Source organism: Helianthus annuus, chromosome 8 (genome assembly GCF_002127325.2).
Source record: "Helianthus annuus cultivar XRQ/B chromosome 8, HanXRQr2.0-SUNRISE, whole genome shotgun sequence".
In the NCBI taxonomy this organism is placed as follows: domain Eukaryota; kingdom Viridiplantae; phylum Streptophyta; class Magnoliopsida; order Asterales; family Asteraceae; genus Helianthus; species Helianthus annuus.
In genome coordinates this window covers 48,748,638-48,768,496 of record NC_035440.2, presented here as the reverse complement: position 1 = coordinate 48,768,496, position 19,859 = coordinate 48,748,638, and positions in this window count along the sequence as shown.

Here is a 19,859-nt window from a genome sequence, read left to right as displayed (position 1 = left end):
GAGACCGCTGCAACTTCACCACCGCCGCCTGACCGTCTTCGGTTTTGCCCGCAACTGGCGTCGCTCTAATATGTGATGTTTATCAGATCGGAGATCGGTTCAGATAATAATTCCTAGGGGCGGATTTAGCATGGTTCCATGGGTTCCCAGGAACCCATTCAATTCAAAGAAAATGGAAAAAATTAGTGTAAACCTTATATGATTTGGGAAAAAAATAATGAAAATTAGTGAAAAACTACCGAAAGAAACCCAGTGGAATCCGACCCTGGATCTGTCACTGATAATTCCGATCACGTTTACTCAAATCCATTTTTTGGGGGGGTGACCTTGAGTTCTTTCCGGCGACTAAGACATCTAATTCCAAAGTTGAATGTACGTTTCGTTTGGACTAAAATATGGAACTTGATTGTGTCCTAGTTATCAAAATTGATTGTACTAAAATATGGAACTTGATTGTGTCCTGGTTATCAAAATTGATTGTATATGTTTGTGTGTCGATGGGGGTATGCGTGTGTTGATTTGTATGTGTGTTGCAGGTAGGTGTATATCACCTTGTGTGGGTGAATGTGTGTGTGTTTTATGTATATATGTATGATCTTGGTGTGGGTATTATTGCATGCATATGTGTATGGCTGGAATATATAAGAGAGTGTGTGTTTGTTTAACATTGTGTAAGTGATTTATGTATGCATGTGCATGCATCTATGTCTTCATATATGTAGTGTGTAGAGTGAGTGTGCTACATATGTCTGTGAGTTTAACTGGCATGTGCATGATGAGTATATATATATATATATATATACTAAATGTGTATGTAGTGTGCAAAATATATTATGGTATGTATGTGTGTGTGAATCTAAAACATGGGTGTGTGTTACTGATGTGCATGTCTGTTATACATATGTGGTGTGTGAATGTATATTGTGTGCATGGTGTTTGTGTGTGTTATTATGCATGAATGCATGTGTGTAATAGTGCGTTGTATATTGTGTGTTTTTCTTTTGTATATAATATGAGTGTGGTGTGCATGTGTTTGATATGTGCATGGTGTGTAAATATATTATATATACGTATGCGTGTATATTATATATGTATGGATGTGTCTATACGTATATTTTTCCTAAATATTCAGCAAATATAGTCCCTAATTGGGAATATTAAGTATAAAATAATAGTCGTTTTATTTGCTACGTATATTAGGCTAAAGGTTTGATAACAAAATACTTAGTCGCCGGGAGACAATTCAAAGGGCCAACTTGGAAATTAAATAGATTATAACTAATCATGTAACGCGGGATTTAGGTGTGCATAATTTTTGAGGACGACTTGATTTATGGATTTTTGCTTTTGTTTTGCTCTATAAGGTACGTATTCCGTTTCTTTTACATCATAGTATAATTTTATTTTTCGTTACTCGTTGGTACGGATTCTGTTTGTTTTCATCGTAGTATAATTTCCAATTCCTTCTACATGTACGAATTCTCAAGTCTTGATATCGTAACGTAATTTTATTTTCATTACTCTTAGTATGGATCTTTATCCTTATTTTAGAGTCTGATTATCATGGTTTGATACCTATATTCGTTTGATATGTGATACGTTATCTGAGTTAGTATTGTATCTGTCTGCTTTTTGTTAGTGTGTTGTAGCATGCCATACCTCAGACTTGTATCATGGTCGCATGTTCCTGTTAGTATTATTTTCAGTTGCCTGTAAATTATTTATAAGGCCTTAGTATTTGTACTCTGTCACCCAAGCATGTCTGACTTGTCGTTTGGGCGTCAACGGCATGACACTTATCGTGACAGTGTGTAATCAAAGTTCACGGCGTCTCTAGCTTGTGCTTGTGTAGCATCTTGGCCACTAGAGGCGTATAGATCGATCTTAGCTCTGAGTTTAAGTTTGTTTGTCTCAAGATGGAATAAGGGGTGAACGCCACACTCACCATCTCATAGGTGCATGGACTAGCTAGTTGTGTACCAGTCTATTTCTGTTTTTGGCTTTGGGTGCTTCTGTGTTACACGATTTATTTTGTTGATATATAGTTGTCGTGTAAGTTAGTATATGTTTCTGTATGTGAATATGTTAAGTATATGTTCTGATATGTCTGATATGTTTGTACGCATCCGGTTTTGTTTCCGATCGTGTATTGGGCTAATTATGCTTCTGATTATGTACAGTATCCGATTCTGTTATGTATTAGCTATGTCTGTATTGACTCAGTATCTTTTCCGGTTTGTATCAGATTTGTCTTGATCGGTATCAGTCTCAGTTTGGATGTAGATTTCGTGTTATACGTTTAGTTTGTGTCCGACAATATCTGTATTCGGTATTTGATTCAGTGTCTGTCGATATTTGTCGTTGAATCTATCTTTGTTCCGTGTCTATTTTTCTTATCGGTTTAATAAATTTCGTAAGGATTAAATCATTCTACTTTTAAACCCAAGTTATCTAGATTATTTTGGTTATTAAATATAAATCTCCAAAGCTATACAAATAGTTATTTTAATTAAATAATAGCTTATGAAAATTGATTAATTAATAAAGTTGGATTTGAATCTAAACATTTATTTACAGATAATAGTTCGACAATTCTTTCTCTTAAAGATTATAAGATTTTTAGTGATATTTAAAATGTTTAGGCTTACGTATTTGATTTTGATCCTGTATTGTCTTTCCATGTCAGTTTACGAAACTTTTATAAGTATTTCATTTGAAATCCAGTTTTTGACATTTATTATATTTCTAAATTATAATTTTTTTTAAAAGTTAGAAAATTAGTTCTTTTTGTCTAATGTTGATTTGCTATGTAATGTGATAAACTATTTTATTACGATAACATTCAAACGCCCAATATAAGAAAATACTTTTGCCAAGCATCTTATTTTAAAAATAATAGTATTATTAAACGTTGTTTAAAATATTTGATAGTTATTATTTCTTGGATTTGTTTAAATGTTTCATTTACAAATTACGAATAATAGGTTAGAAACTTTTCTGGTTATACAAATACTAGATTATTTAAAGAATGTTTTCAATAAGTTCGTTTATACAAGATAAAATATTTTAGTCATTGTGGTCAGCTATGTAACAGTCTCTACAACAGTTTTGTGTTGGGTTTGATATCAGTTATGTGTATGGCTGACTTTTGTTTCCGTATCAGTTTTCGTTTAAGTTTTAGATTGGTTAGTGTATCAGTCTTTCGTATGCATCTCTTTTTCTGTACTCGTGTCAGTAATCATTTCAGTTCAGTCTTAGTTCTATTATGTTTTTTTCTTTCCGCTGATATGACTTTACCTGTACTGTTGATTTCTCCGTTACTGAGCAATTTTTGGCTCAGCCGTATCTTTCTTTTTGTGTTTTTTTTCCTATTTATTTTACAGGTAATATGGGATGATCTGGGATTTCAGTGAAGAGCGTTAGGAAGTTGCTAGTCAAGATTCTTTATTTCAGTAATGTAATAAATGTAATTAGGATCTTTTATTTAATGCTATGGATTGGTTTTTAGTTTTAATATCTGTAAGAGTTACACGTCAGCCCTAGCGGGGTTGGGATGTTACACAACCAGCCTCTAGGCTTATGCTCTTTCAATTCTGGTGAAAACTTGAATGTATACTCACTTGTAACTTGTTTTGATAAACACATGAATCTCAGTTTCTATTAACTGTCATCACAATTTTCTCGCTCACTTATATCTCACGTCATTGTACCGTCTTATGCCTTGATACTCTCTTTAGCAATGAACATGCAACTATTGTTTTAAAGATATCCTAATCCAAATTTCGAGGACGAAATTTCTTCAACAAAGGGATGATGTGACAACCGGAAAAAAATTCTTAAACATTAGCGACATTGTCCAAACATTAGTGATATGACAGACGAAATTTTTTTTTCCTAAAGATTAGCAACACTATCCAAACATTAGCGACACTAATCAATTTTTGGGATGAAAATTCTTTCAACAAGGGGATGACGTGACACCCGACAGTTTCACGTAAACATTGTTAACGGAAACTCCATTGTCTCAAACACTCGTTCATGCATTTCATTTTATTTCAGTTAATGAATTGTGTCAGTTATTGCACAAACACGCATGTAACAAATTACCGAATCACACACGGGTCTGTACCCGAACGTCGGTGAACAATTTGAATAATATTCTCAAACAAACAAGTAAATATAATTATGTGAATTTACGTGTTATGTGACTTATGTGTTTAGTTTGTGAACTTTCGAGAAACTGCATATATTTACGCGTAACATGTTAGTAACTTTTAGCAAATCATTATAAAAGAAAATGTGACACCACGTAATTCTTGACGGAAATAAGTTATGATGAAACACATTTCTTAAATTGATTATTAGTGTTAGTGATGCTAGACATCATAAGTAACCTACTAGATTGTGATTAAACACATGATCTAGTAAGTTAAAGTGGTGATCTTGTGAAAGGCCAAGATCATCATGCTTTATGTTACATGAACTTGAATGATAAAAGTTGTTTTCATAAAATGATGATTTAAACAAGATAAAAGTCTTGTGAGTGGATGATTTCTAAAATAGTTTTCCAAAGGAACCAAGTTAAATAACAAGATTTGTACAAACATAGTTTTTAGAGAAACTAATCATGTTTCTAGTGGTGAAATAGGTCTAAGAACACTTTGTTTACAAGAAAAATTCAAAAGAATGATTTTTGGAAAAATCATCTAACAAGTTGTAAACACTCAAAACTTCCAAGAATGAGATTTTTAAAGAAATAAACACACTTTAAAGGGTAACTAAGTCTACTAAACATACTACCAAGTTACTACAAGTTTTTATGAAAACTCAAGTTCATGATCATTATGTAGATAGCTTTGTTGTAGCTCATGGTAAGTGTAAATTGATTGTTGATTGTTTGGAATGATTTTTGAAAAGAAAATGATATGCTTTAATAGCATGGACACTTCCATTTTTAGAGGAAACTATGGCGAAATTTTCTAAAAATATAAACACTTAGAAAAATATTTTCTAAAACAAGTATTTACAAGTGAGTTTTAACCATGGTTTTCAATATAAACCTTGCCATAGATCCTGTTACAAAAATACAAGTATCGGAGGTTGGTTTTTATAAATAAAAATGGATAAGTATGTATTTAGAATATATATTTACATTAATAACACATTGTGTGTGATTATTTGTATACTTGGTGAAATAGTTATATTATTTTAGGATTTAAAATGATATGACTTAACAAAATACCAAGAAACTTACAATCCAAAATAATACCAAAAATCACAAGGAATACATATATAAGTTACCCACTTAATATTGTGGAACCGAACGATAGAATGTAACTTACAAATATTCCGGAAAATACCGCTATAAATACATTTTTGGTAAATACTATTTTGGATACAAAAGAAATGAAAGTATGATTTTTATTATTATTACAAAGCATATCATATTTTTGACAAGGAGGAAATATATTATTTTCGGAAGTTAAATTTATTTTCTTGAAATACATTATTTTTGGGACAAAATAAGTTTGTATATATTTTCTAAAGTAAGACTTGAAAATATATTATTTTGGAAACTACAAATACGAGAATACGAAAACACATGTATGAGATACCCCCATCCTTGGGAAGGAAATACGAAAATAAATACTTGAGAAGTATTGTTACAAAAATATTGTTTAACAATTATTCCAAAATTAAATATAATTTAAAGTTAAAATAATTATTATTTTAACAAGGAATTATAACTTGGAATAATATTGAAGACATAAAAGAAACGTAACTCGAAAACGTAAATACTAAGGCAAGGCACGACCCATTCGTCTAATAGACCCTAGAACATTGTAGGGAGTCGTGTTTGCTGAGGAGATTTGAGTTACGAGTGTCGAAGACGCAAAACTGTGAGTTCATGTCCCCCTTTTCTCTTAACTGTTTTTGGTTTTATAACTCTCGGGGGTGGAATACATGTTACGAATGCTTAAACGGTATGAAATGAAAATACTTAATTAGGGATGAAGGTTAGATCTAACGGGTACGGCCGAGCCCCACTCATGGTCCTTATGTGACCTCTTGAGTGCTTCGGTGTCCCAGTCGAGGGAAATCGACATGGTCGAGGGAAATCGACATGGTCGAGGTAAATCGACATAGTCAAGGGAAATTGACATAGTCAAGGTAAATTGACATAGTCGAGGGAAATCGACATAGTCGAGGGAAAATCGACATAGTCGAGGGAAAATCGACAAGGGTATAAGCCTACTCGTTACGAGTGCTCCCTATGTCCTCACATGCCTTAATATCCTTGTAAAACATTTATTTGATATGTTCATAAATGCTTTTCATACCTGTTTTTCAAAGGAGTCTCTCAAAGGTTTACAAGTTTGCTAGCACACACACAAAACGCATGAACTCGCTCAACTTTTGTTGATGTTTTCCAAAATTACATGTATTTCAGGTAACAGGTTGGATCTTGGGCGCGGGTGTTGTTTCTAGAAGTAAATTTCAAGGTTAGATGTCATCCACTTTTGTTGGTTCGTAACCTAGTCGAAGGTTGTGTATTAAAACTTAAATAACCGGTGTTTGTAGTACTCAAATTTTATGAATGGATGAACATCGTTTTAATCATGTAGTTGTTTATTATGATTGAATGCAATAATATTAAACCAGTCACACATCATACGCTTCCGCAAAAGTCAGGGTGTGACAAAAACATGAACGGGTCGAATAACCCGTGATTTAACATTTAGCCGTAAACTCATAAGTTAAGAATTTTCTTAGTTCGAATATTGGATTTTAAGTTCACATGATAGAATATCAAATTGCGGTCATGTGGGAAGAAACGGGAGGTCAAACGGGTAAACGGTTAAAAAGTTATGCAAGTTTTAGCATTAACGGGCGACGAAACGGATCTGCAGAAAACAACATTTAGAGGGGCCGTCGCCGACGCCCTTAGGGTAGAGGTGTACAAAAAAACTGGTTTTAGAACCGAAACCGGAAAAAAAAACCGAAACCGGTTTTTTTAACCGGTTTTTTTTAACCGCCGGTTTTTATACCGGTTACTATTCTTGACTTCAAAAACCGGTTATTAACCGAATCGGTTATTAAAAAACCGGTTAAAACCGGTTATACCGGTTATTGTTTTGGACCTCAAAAACCGGTTAGTAACCGGAACCGGTTATAAAAAAAACGGTTTTTATTTTGGGTGAAAAAACCGAAACCGGTTAATAACCGAAACCGGTTTTTGAAAAAAACCGATTTGTACACCTCTACCTTAGGGTCGTCGCCGACGCCCTCCCCATTGTTTAAAAGGCTGAAAATTGTTATTTAAGTTGATTTATGTATCGTAAGCTTCGGTATTCTAACCGTGGTCTAAGGCGAGCCTTCCGAACATGATTTCGTGTGTTTCCTTGACATTTATGAGTTATAAATCCAAAGTCTAAGCCCCATGTAATAATATAAGAGTACGTGGTACATGCGCGACTATACATATTTTTACAATGAAATTACACACGATTTGGTTTTAAATTTATAAAAGTGATTATTACTTTTACATCTAAACACACACGAAAGGGCAAGTGTACCCCGTCATATATGTAGTAAAGTATCGGCAAGAACCAAGTATCGATCCACGGAAATGGGCGGAGAAATAATACTAGACCTTTGTCACTAAACTACCGGTAAAAACATAAGTTGTTTGGTTTTTAATTAAACTAAAGTAAGCATAAATAAATACTTATAAAACATAGTAAATTATATAAATAGCCTTGCTTAATACACAACCAAAGCATGTCAACTAAGTCGGTTTTGGCACTAGAAGCATTCGGTCAATTTTCCATTTTGAGACAATTAGTATCCCTTTCGGGAATCCTAACATGACAATCATTCGGAAAGTTAAAACGATAAACACACTTTAACCACCTAAAATTGTTCTTTAACGTGCAATTGATACATGTCTATGAAAATCTCCTAAAAATAAGTTAGTCATCCGTTAGGAGTTTTCTAACCTCACTTAATCAAGGAAAGCAACACCGATAAACACAATGCAACCACCGAGACAAGCATAAACTAGATTAAATCACAACCGAGTTCATTTTACAAATCTTACTCATAAATTCACCAAGATAGCAATTTTGGCCGAAACTACTAACTAAGCTACCAAATCATGGCAAGAATTCATAACAACACCATCTAACCCGTTAGAGTCCTTCTGTGAGGGCAAGCTCTCTTGATTAATAATAATTACATTTTATTAAACCACTAACATTTCTAGTATCATGGTGCCCACATTTTAACCAAGTTAAACTAGTTAACCAAATTAAAAGTTTACTAATACATGATTAATTAAGCTTCATTTTTCAACTATCTTAACTAACCAAGCACCAATCATCCAACACAATTACTTATAATCAAGAAATCAATATCAATAACAAGGTTGCAAACTAATCATCAAAGATAATCATAGAAAATACTTCCAAATGTCATTACAAACAAAGATTAACATACTAATGGCTATAATCAAGCAAGGGATTGTTGCGTTTTTGCCCAAAGGCTTACATTAATACATAATAATCAGTCTAAATGCTTGAAACATAACAAAATTATGGAAAGATTTGAGAAACCAAACCATAAACAAGCATAAGAATGAGAATCCGGATAGTAAACGAGCTAAACCGGGCAATGTGGCTTGAATCCGGGTGAAAGCAGAAGCCTTCGGAGCCTCAAAATCGCCTGCAAAGCTCTCCAAAATTCCAGAGTTACGAACAGAATGTTTCTGTGCTGTTTTTATATTTTTTTCGGTGTCGCACGGTCGTGCACGGATCGCACGACCGTGCACTTTAAGCAATTATTGGTATGGTCCACCATACTGCAATGACGTCACCAGATCGTTGACCAGATTCGATATCGCACGACCGTTCTTCATGTGGCACGGTCATTCATTTCCGAGGACTTGTTGCACGCCTGGTCGCACAGGTCGTTCAGCTCCGAGGTTGGCTGGATCGTCGGATCCGCACGGGGTGCAAGATCTGGAACGACCGTGCATTCCCAGGTTGGCCTTCAATGTGCTGCATGCGGAGTTGCACCTTCGTTCACTGCCGGGCCTTTTATGAGTTATCGGAGATGCACGGTCGTGCATCAGGTCGCACGACCGTTCCACACGCCCAGGTCAGTTTTTCTAACAGAAGGTTCGCAGCTTCGTCGTTTTGTCCGGAAAGTCCTCGTTTTTGCTATCATCTTGTCTGGTATGCTGTTTTAGGTCTGTAAACAAAAGTGTAGATAATTAAGTATCCGAATGACGGTTTTACGGCCGAAAACGCATAAAATAGGGGTAAAACGGGGGACTAAAATATGTGTAAATTAGCGAATATCAGTACGATAGATGTATGTATTAAAGTTGGACATGTATTACATATAAATGGTATACAAGAACGTGTTCGAAACACGTAGGTATGAATACATGATTGCAGGTATGATTGAATGTATATAGGTATGTAGATGTGTATGAATGTAAGTATGTACGTGTGTAAGTATGTGCGAATGCATGGCTTAGATATATCCGTGAATTAACGTTACTAACAATGCACTTGAGTTTGGAATATAATGCAGGAATGAGAACATCGGATTCTTGTGGGATTGAAGCCGAACTCGGAACAAGAGATTCCGAAAGGATAGTCGAACGAATCAAAGTTTACATTGTCGAATGTTATACGATTTTTATTTTATTATATGAGAATAGTGTTGTATGATGATGTTAATGACTAATGGTAAAGTTGTATGTAATGTCCGCAGGTATTGCACGGATCTCTACCACTACTATCGAAGATAAGCAGGCGTTGATCGTGCCGCAGATCAAGGATTTTACGGGAAGAACGGCCACATAGTTTGAATTATGTATTATCTTGAAGCGTTACTTTAATGTGGTTATTGTAAATCTTTTTTGGTAAATGTTTGTCATTTGTATTTGAGCCTTTAGGTAAGTAATATGTCTAAATAAGAAAGAAATTTGTGGGCTCATATTTTCCGCTGTGTCATATTTTAGTTCTTACAAGTTGGTCTTACAGGGAATCGTTCATTATACGAACGGGTCATGCCCGAATTTTGTACATAATAATACTTTTTCGGAGTAAGAATTATGGGTCTTACAGTTACGGAAGTCTAAATCGAACGTGTAGGGTAATAGCAGGGCTATAATACTTACAACGAGGCAGAGCTTCGCTTTATAGTGGGTATTATGTCCGGGTAGAATTTCTACCTACAGAATATTGAATGAGAATTTGATTTCTGAACGACTGAACAAATGAGCTCGAGCCCTCCATTTATAGGCTGCTCGGCTAGTCTGTCGCGCCCCGCGACCAAGTAGGTCGCGGCCGTCGCGGCCCGCGAAGGACTATGTGTCGAGTATAGGCTTGACCAGTCACCAGCCTAGCTTCGCCGAGTCATATGCCATGTGGCACTATGCAATGTCGAGCAAGTAAGGGTCGTCGCGCCCTGCGACAAACCAGGGTGTCTCCGTAACGGCCGGCGAGCGACTCCTGAACTTTGTTTTTCTTGATTTTTCTAAGTATAAGGGTATTTCGGGCTCGGTTCTCGTACACGGGGTATATTTAAGGACGTTTTAGGATTATGTTAAGGGTTCTAGGAGGGTTGTTATATCCTCCCCACCTTGTTTTAGATCTCATCCTCGAGGTCTACTGTTACAGGTGTGGGTATTTACTTAGCATCTCTGATTCAAGTTCCCAAGTGTATTCTGGTCCTCTCTTGGAATCCCATTTCACTTTGACCAGAACTAATCTCTTGTGTTTGAGGTTTTGATCTTTCTATCTTCAATCTGAACAGGTTCCTCAATAAACTTAAGTTTCTCATTTACCTCTATGTCTTTAAGAGGTATCACTAATGATTCGTCTACTAAGCACTTTTTGAGATTACATACATCAAACACGTCATGTATTCCTGCCATTTCCTCTGGCAGTTGTAGCTGATAGGCTACAGGTCCTATTCTTCTAATAATCTCAAAAGGTCCAACATACCTGAGGCTTAGCTTTCCTCTTTTAACGAATCTGACTACTCATTTCCATGGAGAAACCTTTAATAATACTTTAACTCCTACTTGAAATTCTAAAGGTTTTCGTCTGTTATCTGCATAACTCTTTTGACGATCTCGTGCTGCTTTTAATCTTACTTTGACTTGAATTATCTTATCTCTTGTTTCTTGCACTATCTCTGGTCCACATAATTGCTTTTCTCCAATATTTGCCCAACAGACTGGAGTTCTGCACTTTCGTCCATAAAGTGCTTCAATGGTGCAACATTAATGCTAGTATGATAGTTCTTATTGTAGGAAAATTCTATTAACGGTAAATGGTCGTCCCAATTTCCTCCGAAATCAATTACATAGGCTCTAAGCATATCTTCCATCATCTGGATTGTCCTTTCGCTTTGTCCGTCCATTTGTGGAGATAAGCTGTGCTTAGATTTAACCTGGTTCCCATTGTTTTTTGGAAACTTGTCCAAAAATGAGAAGTAAAACGACTATCTTTATCAGATACGATAGATAAAGGAATTCCATGTAATGAAACTATTTCATTTACATATAGCTTGGCTAACTGTTCCATACTAAAAGTTTCCTTCATTGGTAAGAAATGAGCAGATTTGGTCAAACTGTCTACAATCACCCAGATTGAATCATTTCCTTTTCTTGTCTTGGGTAATTTGGTAACAAAGTCCATTGTTATTAATTCCCATTTCCATATTGGCATCTCTAACTGTTGTAATAATCCTGAGGGTTTCTGATGCTCAGCTTTAACTTGTGAACAAGTTAAACATTTAGCAACGTAAGTTGCTATATCCTTTTTCATTCCTATCCACCAGAAATTCTTCCTTAGATCTTGATACATCTTATCACTTCCGGGATGTGTCGTATACTTAGACCTATGAGCTTCTTCTATAATTCTGTGGCGTAGGTTTCCTTGTTTAGGTATCCACATCCTTTTCTTATGGAACTTCCAAATTCCATCTATTCCTTGTTCTAATTCCTTAATCATTCCTTTTAAATTATTCAGCATCGTCCTTGATTGCTGTTTCTTGTACTTCTCTAATTTGCTCATTTAAATCTACTTGTAAATTTAATCTGAGCGAACGTACTCGTTTCGGCTTTTCATGATACTTTTGGCTTAAAGCATCAGCTACTACATTAGCTTTTCTAGCATGATACTGGATATCACAATCATAATCACTAAGAATTTCCATCCAGCATCTCTGTCTCATATTTAATTCTTTTTGCCCAAAAATATACCTTAAACTCTTATGATCGGTGAAGACAATAAATTTATTTCCATATAAATAGTGTCTCCAAATCTTAAGGGCAAAAATTATGACTCCTAATTCTAGATCATGTGTTGTATAATTCTCTTCATATTTCTTAAGTTGTCTAGAGGCATAAGCTATAACCTTTTGACGTTGCATCAACACACATCCATATCCTAACTTAGACGCATCACAATAGACTATAAAGTCTTCAGTTCCTTCTGGTAATGCGAGTATGGGTGCGGTTGGTTAACCTTTGCTTAAGAATCTTAAAAGCTTCTTCCTGTTTTGGTCTCATTCAAACTTAACTGATTTGCAAGTCAGTTTGGTTAAAGGAATGGCTATTCTAGAAAAACCCTCGGATAAACTGTCTATAATATCCTGCTAGTCCAAGAAAACTTCGTACTTTTGTTGGTGATTCAGGGACTTTCCATTTAGTAATCGCCTTGATCTTTGTGGGATCCACATGAATTCCTTCATGATTAACCAGATGTCCAAGGAATTGCACTTCTTGTAACCAAAATTCACATTTTGAGAATTTAGCATAAAGCTTCTCTTTTCTCAACAAGGTTAGAAGTGTATGCAGATGTGCTGCGTGTTCCTCTTTACTCTTAGAGTAAATTAGAATATCATCTATAAAGACAATTATGAATTTATCCAAGTATGGCTTGCATATCCTGTTCATCATGTCCATAAATGCAGCTGGGGCATTGGTTAAACCAAATGTCATGACGGTAAATTCGTAATAACCATATCTCGTTCTGAAAGCAGTTTTAGGAATGTCCTCTTCCTGTACTTTCAGTTGATGATATCCTGAGCGTAAATCGATCTTAGAAGAGAATCGAGCTCCTTGAAGTTGATCGGACAGATCATCGATTCTCGGTAATGGGTACCGATTCTTAATCGTGGCCTTGTTCAAGTCTCGGTAATCAATGCACATACGCATCGATCTGTCTTTCTTCTTAACGAATAACACCGGTGCATCCATAGGGTGATGAACTTGGTTGTACAAAACCTTTGTGAAGAAGTTCGCCCAATTGTTTCTTCAGTTCCCACATCTCCGTTGGTGCTAATCGATAGGGTGCTTTCGCAATCGGTGTCATTCCTGGTATTAGGTGAATTCTAAATTCAACCTCTCTATCAGGCGGTAATCCAGGTAACTCTTCTGGAAAAACGTCTGAGAATTTAGATATTACAGGGATATCTTTTAATTCTTTCCCTTTAGTATTATTGATTACGGAAATCATGTATACTAATCCCCCTTTCCTTTCATAACTTGCGGCTTTCATCACAGAGATGAACTTTGTCGACCTGGTTTGCTTATCTCCTTTGATTGTGATCTTTTCACAACTTGGTGTACTTACTTGTACTGACTTTTGATCACATAGAATAATGGCACGATTGGCTACCAACCAATCCATTCCTAATACAATATCGAATCCAGCCAGATTCATTGGGTAAAGGTTAGCAAAGAAATGATGGTTCAGGATTTCTATTCTTGTTCCCTGCAAGGTTTCACTTATCTTATTAGATTCCCCGTTTGTTGTCTCTACCAGACAATCTTGTTGGAGTTTGACTAAGGGTTGGTCGAGAAGTTTGTAGAAAAAAGTATTGATAAAACTTTGGTTTGCACCAGAGTCAAACAATACTTTGGCAAATATATTATTAACTAAGAACGTACCGGCAATCACATCCGGAATCATCTTGGCTTCCTCGGCGGTTAGAACAAATGCTCTGGCATTTTTCTTGGGAGCTTCAGTTGTCTTAGCCTTGTTGGTTGTGGCTAGAGCTAGTTTCGGATAGTTCAGTTTGATGTGACCAGCCTCTCCACAATTGTAGCATATCCTGGCATTAGCCTTTCTCCTATAATCATCTTCCTTATGTCCTGGGGACTTGCAAAAGTTACAGGACACGGCATACTTTCCTGAGTGCTTCTTTTTACAAAACCTACAATAAGGTGCAGAAGAACCTGTTCCTTTTCTACGGTAGGAATTACCAAAATGAAATTCCTGGGTAAGCTTTCGAGCTAGGTTCTTTCTCTGGTTTTCCACTTGTGTACGTACCAATTCATCAGTCAGGGTATTGGCTAGTTCTACTGTTTCTTCTATGGTTTACGGTCTAGCTGCCTTGACTACGTGTCTAATCTCACTAATTAATCCCCAAATATAACGGGAGATTAACACTGGTTCAGGTGAGGCTAAGGTTGGCACTATCCTAGCATATTCGAAGAATATGGTAGTGTAACCTTTGCAGTCTATTCTAGTCATCTTAAGATTTAGGAACTTATTGGCTATTTGTTCCTTCTCATTAGGAGGACAGAATTTTCTTTCAACCATTTCCTTAAAGTTGATCCATTCCATATTATAAACTGTCACTTCCCCTAGACTGGAGAATAGTATTCCACCATTCTAAGGCCGCATTTTTTAAAAGATTAGAAGCAAACATAATTTTATCTTCATCTGCAAATTTACTTATTTTTATGACTGCTTCTGTCTTTTCTATCCAACGTAAGGCTGCAATGGCTCCTTCATTGCCTAAGAATTTTATTGGTTTACAGGCCAAGAATTCTTTATAAGAACAACTGTAAGAGACGGCCCTTCTTCTTTTAGGAATTGGAGCTTGGATAATGGGTCCGTTATTATCGTTCACACTGTGACTTGGTTCGGTGTGTTGATGTTTACTTCCATTTGCAGATTTATTATTTTCTGCTTCCTTAACAGTCTTGATAATATAGGGCATAGCATCTATAATTCCTTGTGCTACTATATGTTGGATGGCACTGTCATCTATTTGGTTTCCATTATTCTCATTATTCTGGTTTTCCTAATTTACTTCGTTGTCCATCTGAATTATGAATAATTAGCAAGTATCAATTATCACAGTAATTTAATACAATTACTCATACACAATCACACAAACAAGTTGATCAAAAACGTCGATCATTGCGACTTTTACTCTTTTCTATATATATACATATATGCATCGGTTACATACTACAACTGGAAATCAAATTTACTATGCATCCGTATCTATTTTTAATATATATATATATATATATATATATATATTATCAAAGTTGTAACACCTCGAATTTTTGTGTCCAATAATGCGTTAACACGTGTCATTTGATTACACGTGGCATTGATATTAAATAAAGGACTAATATTGACAAACCTTGAAAGTATATAAATTCGAGGGTTATAAATGTCAATCAAGGGCAAATATACTGTATAGTAACCCTAAATAATGCTTGTACCTTCAAACGAATAAAGCATAGATCATACGGAAGCGAAACGCGGAAGAAAGTGAGAGATTACAAACCACAGGGGTTAACTGTGTCAACATGTTTAAATTATACCTCTGAGTGACCCTTTAACGTTCCCAAGGTTTTGTAACAGTATTATACACTCACTAGAATGTAATATATAAATTCCGCGAAGTTCCGTTATAAAACGAAAAAGTTACGATCGAATTCGTGTGAGAAGGGTTAAAAGCGTCAATAATATAAATTAAGGCCTTCTGAATAATAAATAAATTAACCAGGGGCTTAACAATACGGGTAAATAACGCGAGGTCCCTAATCGTAATTAATCGAGGGCCTTATCGCAAAGTTACCCCTTCAAACCCGAAAGGTCAGGTTATTAATTACCAAAGATTCGTTATTAATTGCAAGATTTTGTAATCATTTGAAAAAGATTTATTTTTAACCCCTTACGGACCGTAAAGGGTATTCCTTACGGACCGTAAGGAGGTGAATGATTAAACTTGATCCGCCTATGGCTTACGGACCGCAAGGCCAAAGCCATACGGTCCGTAAGCAGCGCCCAGCGACAGATTGTTGGCTGTTGGCTGTTGTAAGCGGCAAAACACGAAATGAGGGGTTCTCAGGGTCATGGGCGCCCCCTACTCGACCCATAACACTTAGGGACACCTGCCCATCATCCATAAGCACTTGTAGACCCTTGTGTGATGATCTTGGACCATGTCTTTGGCTATAAATAGCAAGTTTGTGTTCATAAGTTCATCACAACTCAAACTCACTCATCTGGTCATTTCAAGAGCTCTCAAGTCTTCTTCACTGCTCTCTAAACAAGTCTTAACTTCTGTAAGTTGCTTAGATCCTTTGTAGTTCAAATTATGCTTAGTAAATCACTAGAAACCAAACTGTCGTAAATACGGTTTGACTTTAAAATAAATCCAAGACGGATCAGTCTTATGACGAATCAAAGGTAGCTATGAGTTGGTATTAATGTGGGTAATAAACCTCTAAAAGGGTTCCCTCTGATCACCACTCTAACTAGCTAAAATGTCGAGTCAAACGTGCGCTTAAAAAGTCAACAGAAAGCTATTTTTCCGTTTTATACATAATCTGTAACATATATGTTATGAAACCTGTTTTGACACTCATAAAACATGATATTAAGTATATAAACTCGTTTGCGCTCATTTGAATCGACCATCTGCTATATTGAACCGGTTCGGAGCCGAATGTCGCGAAAGTTTGACTTTTGTTTTGACTTCAGTTCTGACCCGTTTTAGTGAGGTATAGATATGCCTTAGGACTCTCTTAGGACCAGGTTACATGATGGTATAAACCTCTGTGATCGGTTCATGAATTGTCCGAGTCTTTTACGCATTTCCGTTAATCGCCTAAAAGTTGACCGTAACGGCCTTTTTTTAAAAAATAAAACGAGTATTTCGGACAAGTGAACGGACCATAACCTTGCTTACTAAATTATAAGCATGTCCTTAAAGTTTCACGCCAATCCGAGGTCTAGAATAAGGGTTATGCTAAATAGCGCAATTAAAGTAAACTTTTGTAATAAACGGCGCAATTAGCATAACGCCTATCTAAACCAAGATTTCGTCACGAAAACTTTTACCCACTGTTATAAATTAATATTTTTGGAATTTTAAAGATTTTTAATAATTTTTACCTTGCTCATAACCTGCGGTTATGGCTACGATTCGGTAAATACCGAATATGCCCTTTTCGGCCAAAACTTGAGTTCTACAAGGTCTTTTGACCCGATTCCAGTTGCTACTGATTTTAAATAATAAATAAAGTATTTTAGACTTTATAAACTGTTCGGGAAACTCAGATTTCCTGTAGAACTCGAAAAGCCCTTTAAAAGTCTTTAAAATGACCGAAAAGCCCCTACGGGGCATAATATTAACTTAAACTCGTTACGGGCATCACGGAAGGTATCCTACTGATACCACAACCTCTTTAAGGCATATTGACTTAGGAAATAAGCGTAAGACTCTCATGGTTAACCGTTTCGCCTATTGCGCGCACGGTTCGGCTTATGAAACTAGTTTTCATAAATTAGCCGATACGGGTCAAACTATATTATTGTGACCCCAAAATCCAGAGTGTGAACCTTGAACCCATATAAAAACAAGTCTCTGAACTTGTTTGGGGCAGAATCACATTCCACTCTCGGTTTTCGCCTTTTCGCGCGATTAAACCATATTTATATTTCGGAACCAACCGGTCTAGGCTACGACCAATATAAAGACCCGTTAGGATTCTAAGAGGTTAATTAAAACCTTCGTTCCAGATTAGGAGCCCAGTAAAAGCTATCGGTGATTTAATCAAATTAAGGAATAATACTTGCAAAGGTAAATACTTTTAACTTATTTCCCCTATACGGGCTTGGGATACGGTATAATAATTACCGCTTGATTGAGCATCATATCTTCCATCGCTTAGGTGGTTAATTAAATATTATGATCGGCTCATTTAAACAGTTTTGTTTCTTAAAAGCCTTTGGGGGGTTAATGACCGTTGTCCCGGATATCCTTGGCATCATTTTACGAAATGGCCACGACCATCGACATCCCGGTGTAGGCGTACACCCGGTATATATTGTCGACATTTAATTAAAAGACGTAGCCGTTGGTTTCTATACTACGGTTTTACGCAATGTGGTGTGTCTATTAATCTTTAACCCGGCACGACCCGGGCTACTGAACGCATAAAAGAACATGTAATACGTTCACAAGATTTTAATAATTTTCCCAAGTTATAAAAGAGTTTGTGCCTTGTGCATTCAAATCAATTTTAATAAACATTTTCAAATGTGTCAGTTGAATGTATTTACCAGTGTAAACTGACGTATTTTCCCCAAAAAGATTAAGTGCAGGTACTATACGAAATTGGCTGGTATTAGCTTCCTAAGCATCACGAATAGTCTCGCAAACTCGATGCTGTATCTGAATGAACAATATTTATTTATTTTGATCCGTTGTGGATACATTCAACTTCTATAATACATTTGATATTACAACCAGAGGTTGAAGTATATATTTATCTTTAAAGCTTCCGCTGTGCATTTATATAATTGTGTGGTTTGACTATATTGTTGCCAACTACGTCACGGTAATCCCCCACCGGGCCCACCGGTGATACACGTGGAAATCGGGGTGTGACAAAAGTACAAAATTACACATATATCTAGGCATTATTCAAAGTATCATGTATCCAATCATGTATATCACACTCGACATGCTTCCATATAAGCTTTTCTCCTATTAGCCGAATTCCATCTCCTTCCTCGACTAATTCGTCACCAAATGAGCGAAGTTCCTCCAAATTTTCCTGGCTCATAGGTGGCATGGGTGCTGGTACTGGATCAAGGTGTTGAGGGATAAGTTGTCCATAAGGGTATAGGTTTCTTATTACACTCTGCGTCCACCATTCGCTACTCCAGAAGGGATCTAAAGGGTTAAGGTCAGTGTACTGAGCTATGGGGTTTGGTGGGGGAATTCTGGGAATCTCATAGGGATCTACATCTGGGATTGGAAACGGGTCTTCCTGGTCGGGTTCTAGCATTTGTTGGTCTGGGAATAAAGGTAACACTGGCGGTTCAGCTATTTGGTTTAGGTTAGAGTCTACTGCTGTAGTGGCTAGCATATGGAAATCGGCCAGCTATCTATCTAGTTCCTCTTCCCAATGTGGCCTATTGACTGTCTCCTGAGTCTGTGCACTTGCTTCCCTATTAGCTCTGACTATCGCTCTCTGTTGTTGTAACTTCTTCATTCTTTTTCTTCTCTCATGTGCTCCTCTATTAAACCAACCCCTCTTTTTAGTAGTAAAAGGTTCCTCAGACTATGCCTTAAATATAAATATCCCTTCCTCAGTATCGGCTGAGTATCCTGAGGGATTAGGTTGAGATGGTGTTCCCTCATCTTTTGATGAACTATCTAAGTGACGATAAGTGTCCGACGTTCCTTGATCACTCATACTGTAAACTAACAAATAGTCAAATAACACAAAACAATATTTACACGTAAGTTATTTCCTAACACAGAATTTAAAATTTAAGTGTCAGCAGAACACTTCTTTGGCTTAAACCAGTGGTTGTAGCTCTGATACCACTCTCTATCGCAACCCCGACCCCTATCCCGGGAGCGAGCACCGCGAACATCCAGATGGGTGGTATCAGTGTTTATTAATTTGGCAACGGAATACATCAGGACCGTAGTTAGGAAATATTTTTATCAAAGTAAAACACCAACTTTTATAATAATAAATTATTGGGATAAACCCAAGTTCA